The sequence below is a fragment of the Megalops cyprinoides genome, chromosome 3 (assembly GCF_013368585.1).
Source record: "Megalops cyprinoides isolate fMegCyp1 chromosome 3, fMegCyp1.pri, whole genome shotgun sequence".
In the NCBI taxonomy this organism is placed as follows: domain Eukaryota; kingdom Metazoa; phylum Chordata; class Actinopteri; order Elopiformes; family Megalopidae; genus Megalops; species Megalops cyprinoides.
The window spans coordinates 39,936,975-39,944,094 of NC_050585.1; the positions used below are offsets into that span (position 1 = coordinate 39,936,975).

Below are 7,120 nucleotides of genomic sequence, written 5' to 3' on the forward strand. Positions count from 1 at the left end.
ACATACACACACATACATACACACACACACACACACACACACACACACACATACACTCACAACACTTAATGAATATAGGAGGGCTATGACTGGATGGAATGATACCCTCTGGGTGGTGGTGGGGGGGTGCTTTGCAAAAATTTGAATGGGAAGTGAAGAGTGGACTCATGACACAGAGAAATGGCCGGCTGGCAGAATCAGAGGGACCTGTGAGCCACAAAGAAAGAGAGAGAGAGAGAGAGAGAGAGAGAGAGAGAGAGAGAGAGAGAGAGCGAGAGAGAGCAAGAGAGAGTGAGAGAGCGAGAGAATTCAGAAATGAGATCTCCCTGCCTTTGGCTGCATCAGGATTCTCACACACCTTTACCCACTCACCAGCCTTGCTAAAGCAGCAAGATTCTTCATCCACCGGCTAACAGAACGTACCGAGCGTTACCTTGCATCTTTCTCTCTCTTACACGCACATTCACACACACGCACAGAGACACACGTGAGCAAGCTCGCAGACCCAGCAGAGCAGCCAGGTAAGACTGTGCATAGCTCGTTTTGCAGTGATGATCACAATCATGCTGTTGATGGTGATGATGATGATGATGATTATTATTATTATTATTATTGTTATTATTATTATTATTGTGAAGGTGTGTGACTACTATATTGTGTATGTTGAAGATCTCTCTCTGTGTTTAGGTATACTGCTGTCAGTGTATTTGAGCATTTGGATCAATGTGTTCCTCTAGATTAACTTTCTGTGAGTGTAGAACAGAATCAATGCACAGGTGCCTCTCTTAGACACAGCAATATGTTGCTTTTGATATGCTTACTCTGTCTTGAATTATGTAGTGTGAGTGATGGTGTAAAGCGCTTCATATTCAGAGCTGTGAGAACTCAAATAGATTATCTTACAATGGAATGCACGTGAGAGAGGGGGCACTCCTTATACTCCTGAGTATATTTGCAATTATGAATCTCCTGGCCATTAGTCAGCTTCTGTTAGTCTGTGTGACATTTACATGTGTGACTTGGGTTGAAAAAGATGAAATGATTCATCTATTGACTTAAAATCATTCATCCATTCATTCATCAATCAATGCATTAAATAATAAATTCATACATTCATTTATTTGTTCTTTTGTGTTACATATGACGACAGCCTGTGATTGAAATGTTTCCCTGGGCACTAACAGTCCAGTTTTCACTGGTAATTGCTGGCTGTGCTGAAGGTTACTCATTGTTAGCAGAGAATTCAGCAGCTCAGTGAAGACAGTGGACACAGCGGTTTCATTGTTGAAAAATGTCAGTGCTTTTTTCAATAAAGCCTTATTTCTTCTATAGATGCAGCAGGGCCATTTGGAAGAGCTGATTGGTTGACATTGTAGGCATCCAATGGGAATGCATATCACAATACATGTGATCAAACATAACTCAGTGACACGCCCATTTCAAATTTCTGACGCTGACACAGTTGGATCCATTCTACAGACATAACCTGTGTTCTCATCCAATCAGAGCCAGTACGCTACATATTGAAATGGCAGTGAGGCTAAACCACCCATGCTGAAACCCTATTGATAATACTTGGACATCATGGATGGAATTTGCAATTGGCGTTTTTTTATGTTTTTGCTATGAATTGCCATACCAACACCTGCACTCTTACTTTCACATGTTAAACATGCTCATTAAATGCCCAATAAATGTGTTTTTGTGCCTGTAACCTATTTGCATGCAGGTTTGTTTCCAACACAATTCAGTATCTGCAGGTTTTCCAGTTTGCAGGGAACTCAGGAACACGTCCAGCACAAATGGCAAGGGTCACCTGTAAACACTTCCTTTGACTTCAGTGTAATACTGTGTACTGAAGTGTTTGATTCTGCTTCATCATGGCTAGGGCCTCCTCTCCTGGACACCTGAGCAACAACCCACCACAAAAGGTCTCACACGATTTGAAATACACAAATCCTGCAGTTTGTATTTAGATATACACAGGGTTGACTCTATAGCCAACTTTAATGCAGAAAATTTTATATTTTCCAGATATACTACCATATACACACCATTTGTAACGGCCATTTGAGCCTTTCATGGTACTTCAGTGCAGTGAATATACTTACAGCAGTTACCAGCACATCCTTCTGACACAGTGAGTTAATTACATCCTTGAACCAGCATTAGGGGTGTTTCTAATGTGGAATGAGCTAAAGGATCTGCCTCACTTTACATGATTTCATGCACAGCTATATTGTATTATGTTACATTATATTATATTATATAGTGTTTTAGCTGGTTTCAGTCTCCGGAGTTTCTTGTCCTGTGTATGCAGGGGATGTAATTTGGTGCTGTGTGATCCATGAGAAGTGTGTCTAAGTTTAAAAAGAATGTCCAGCTCTTGCTGTTCACTGTGTCGTGGGGAAGAATTGATTGGAAGTACATCCCTTCACAACTAATGAATTTTTTTTTTTTTTTTTTTTTATGAGACCATAAAAAAGTGATTTAATTTTAGAGGCTGAAGTACTTTGTGAGGAAATCGATTTCAGAGATAAAATAAATCACTGAGTCAGAACACTGGCATTGAGGAGCATGCAGACCTCTGAACTGATGGCCCCCACTGGAACTGGTGGCTTCCTGTGGTATTTTCATCTCACCCTTAAACACCTGAAGAGATTCATAAGTCTTGAGGCAGCTCCACTGGCTCTTTTCTCCGCCCGGTCATTTTCACCTGAGTTACCTGTGGACGTCGGAAGCTGTGACACCTCAGTTGCGGTCGAGCTGCAAATTGGAGAGTTGAGTCACCCCTTGTCTTGTGTTGCCATGGCAGGGACCCTTAAGATGTGTTCCCCCGGTAGTGGGAACCAGGCAGCTGTCAACTTCCTTCAGCTCTCTGGTGCCCCGTGTCTGGCAGTTGCCATAGCAACATTGTCTCAGCACCGACTTCTCTGAGGATGGATGGGCAGCATCCCTGCCATGTCATGCACTGCATGATGGGAGTGTGGGACATGAGTTTTGCCCAAAGTATCCATTGTCACACAAAGTGAAAGCAAGTGCTTAGCCATTTTAAACAGAAAGCAATGGAGTCTTCTCCCCTGTACCTCTTATCTGTGATAATTCACCTTTTTGAGAGGCTAACCTGTCATTATCATTGTGTGAGTTTTTTTATATTTTTATTGAAACACACACACACACACACACACACACACACACCCTAATCTCCTGTGTGCCATAAGAGACACTGAGGTGGTGTGAGTCATCACAGGACCCTTGTCTTCAGCAGTGCTGGAATGTGTTAATTTGTTCAGCAGCTGTGCTCCTGCTTCGGTGAGCACTCACCTTGACAGCACATCTGAGCTGTTTCCATGCAACCTGGTTCTATGAAGCCATCTTTTCAAAATCATACAAAATGCATTATCTCAGTCACCTCCAGCAACCACTCTATCTGCCTCAGAGATGTAGCCTTTAAGAATAGAATACAGGAGAATATTATTGCCTCCTCAGGAATTAGTCTCGCATAAAGTCTGTGCCCACATTAACTATACAACCATTTAACACTGAAAAGCCAAATCGATGGAAGATTTGCATAAAATATCCCAAAGGAAAGAATGCATCTATTTAAACTCATTCTGCCTCATTGACATGCAGTATACAAATGACAGGAAAGCAGACATCTAAGTCCTGCGGCTCTCATGGGCTCTCTGACTGTGTCTGGCTTCGTTTGTCTTGTAATTGCTGTCAGCTGGCAGAAATAAAAATAAAACAACTACAGAAAAGGCTTTGTTGTTTTTTTTTATTTAATTTCTATTTGTCTTGGGAAATTTTGTTCCTCGTTTTGAATCTCCATCTTCTGATCTGCTTTTAAAGGATTTTGCTGTGCATTTAACTAGGCACCACTGGGCATTCATTTTAATCTCACCATCACTGAAGACCCATTACTTCATTACCAAATGAAACTTTTTCCCTTTTCTCCCCTTTTCCCATTGACATGAATTGGATAAACACTGTAGCAATCTCTAAACTCATAGTGTAAGATGGTTTTTGGTTACAGCGGAGAATTACTGTTCACTAAAGTATGGGACAGAGAGAGTAACTGTACAGAGTAATAACATGATTTGCAGCTCTTACAATGGGCTCTTACAATTATATTAGTCTTGCCGTAATGGTCATGTAAGTCTCTCTGGTTTTCAGCACATGCTAAATTAATTAAGCAAAATAATTAAGTAACTGCATAAAAATTCCATATATCCAGCTGTATAAATGGATGACATTGTAAAGAACTGTAACCTATGTAAGTCGCTATAGCTAAAGCGTCTGCTAAATGAATAAATGTAAATGTAAATGTAAAAATGATATTAGTAATAAGCATCATCATTATTGTCAATATAATCATCATCCTTACAGATGTAGTTTAGGCCATGTGAAAAGGCCCTTGGGAGCTAATGTATTGATTATCTCTGTTTCCACAGAGAAATTTAGATTAACAGTGATACTTTGAGAGGTGACTTACTGCCTTGCTGTCTGTCGGAGAGGACTAGAACTGCAGATTGCACTGTAGATATGGATCCAGAGATGGATAAGGTAAGTATGGCAGCTGATGCCGTGAAAGCAGCATGTCTTTTTTATTTACTGTAAGAGGTCAGGCTTTCTTCCCTCATAGAGACAGCCTGGAGAATGGTGGAAATGGAAGAAATTGCTTAACCAGCCTGTGGAGGGATGATTAAGTGGCCAGACTGAGAATTATCCCAGGACCTGGGGTTAGCAATGTTACATTTTTGATGAATACAATGGGATTCTTAATAACCAGTCAGACAGGGCCTCGTTTTAACATCTCCACCTCCAAAGGCCCCACCAGACCCAGAACCACCTAGCTAAGAGAAGGCCACAGGGTGATATGGTTGCTGACTGTACCATGTGACAGTGATGTCAAAGTGTTGAACCTTAAACTGACCTCTTCTTGTGTCCTTTGTCCTCAGTGCTCTTCCATCTCTCCTCAGAAACAGGTGGTGAAGAACCGGTCAAAGTCGACTGGGGAGATCCAGCAAGCCAAAAAGGTAACTGACCATGTGTCAAGGGAAGCAACATTACAATCAGTGAAGCAGCATATCAGCAGTCTCTATGATGACCAGTACATTTCAAATTTTGCTCTTTGCATTTAAGTTCCAATTTGTTTCACCATGATAACTCACATATTAATCCCACTCATATGCTCATTAATTATCTGCCTCCACCCAGTGTTAGACTTTGGTATAGCATAAGGGTGACACCTATCCAGTATCAGGGGTCCTTTTCACTCATTTAATTCCAAGTACATCAGTCTGTCAGCAAAAACAGACACTGATTAATGACTCAAGTAACAGCTCTCATGTTTCAGGCCTTTCACACGCCTCAGAAGTCTTTGCCAGGGAGGTCGGACCTGGAGAAGCTGAAGGTACATGGCCGCATTTCCACTTGGCACACACAGCTCCTGTTTTCTTAATGAGGAGTGAATCAGGGGCTGGAGGGATCGCAAGCACAAGCATCTCTCAGCCTCTCTCACATCCTGTCTCAACACACATTAGCTGCATGCAGTTCAAGAACAGCAAGCAGGGCAGCAGGTACTGGGATGGTGTTCAGAGGGCTGGTGGGTCAGAGGGCACTGCTGTGGAGTGTTTCAGCATGAATCTCGCCCGGAGACCTTTCAGTAAAATATGGAGTTGAGTAAATGGATATGTATGAATGTAAACCCTGGATGAAAGTAGTATACCTTTGGTATTGTAGTATACCTTATGGTAGTATACTTTGCTTCCCTTTTCTAGTCAGGTAAATGCAAGTTAACTTATGGTAGGTCTTGAATAGTGTAATGCTCAGACTCACTGTTCTTTTGCGCTGGAAGTTGCTCTGGATAAGAGCATCTGCTAAATGAATGTAATGTAATTTTATGTAATAAAGGTATCACTTAAGCAAACATAAATGTGTATGTTATGAACGCTGCCACAAGCTTCCCTCTGAAGTTTGGATGTGTCTGATTCACAGGAAACCTCAGAGGCTTTGGAGACTGCATCCTCACCCTCAGAGGAGCTGAAATGATGGAAGCTGTGAGGAAGACGAGCTGACTCACTGACCATCATCTAAGGGTTCCTCGCTGGATTTTATTGTGGTTGGAGCCATTTGTGCTGTTGCTTTTATGTTGGAGAAAAGAACATATTGCCTATCTGTGACATTAGCTAAACTTCACCCCAGCAAAACTGTGTTCCACCCAGTACATTATATTATATCATTTAACAGACGCTCTTACCCAGACGCTTTTTTTTACAGTGCTATCCATTTATACAGCTGGATATTTACAAGGCAATTGTGGGTTAAGTACCTTGCCCAAGGGTACAACAAAAGTGCCCCAGCAGGGAATTGAACATGCACACAAGTGAGTGAGTGAGTGAGTGAGAGAGAGAGAGAGAGAGAGAGAGAGAGAGAGAGAGAGAGAGAGAGATAAAAGAGGAGTGGATCATATGAATTACACCAAGCTAATTACAGAAACATACATTTGCAGTGGATACTAATGGATGCTAATGGAATTGGACCCTTCTGTTTTAATGTGCCTGAAAGTGGGATTGTGCTGATGTTGGCATACTAATACCCAAAGAACGAGTCAAATGTGACAGAACATTGGATTCTACTCAAGCCAAAAACTTCACCAATAGGCTAGAACTCCCCAGTCCATTTCAATGAACCAAGCCTGCAATCAACCAAGTGATACATAGTCAAGAACACTGCCCACACCATGGCAACACACACACACACACACACACACACACACACACTTCTGACACACTGTCATCATAATATAAAGCCAGAGGTACAAACCAGCTGAATGCAAATACCCCAATCTAGAAGGGAAGATATTTTTTGACTGTCACCATTGCTCTGCTTCTCAATGAAGGTTTTTTTTTTTTTACAGAGTCTGGTTATCCTTTGTCCTCAGGAACAAAGTAGTGATTAAATGTGCAGCAAACTGCCCTCCACATCACCACTGTTATCATACAGCTACTAGAAGCAGTTTCATTCCTCGGTACCAGTAATGTGCAGTACAGAATATGTATGCCATGACTTTTTTGTGTTCTCAGTTAATGTTTCACTGGTCCCAACAGCCCAGCGA

At 41.7% G+C, this 7,120-nt stretch overlaps 1 long non-coding RNA gene across 1 annotated transcript; it reads left to right on the forward strand.

Annotated features, from left to right (window-relative positions):
- The first annotated feature begins 279 nt into the window (after nucleotides 1-279).
- Nucleotides 280-6,262, forward strand: LOC118773970. The gene is made up of 5 exons (XR_005004796.1): nucleotides 280-521; nucleotides 4,455-4,566; nucleotides 4,962-5,039; nucleotides 5,360-5,416; nucleotides 6,001-6,262. It is a non-coding gene; the product is annotated as an uncharacterized LOC118773970 (long non-coding RNA).
- Nucleotides 6,263-7,120: the final 858 nt, after the last annotated feature.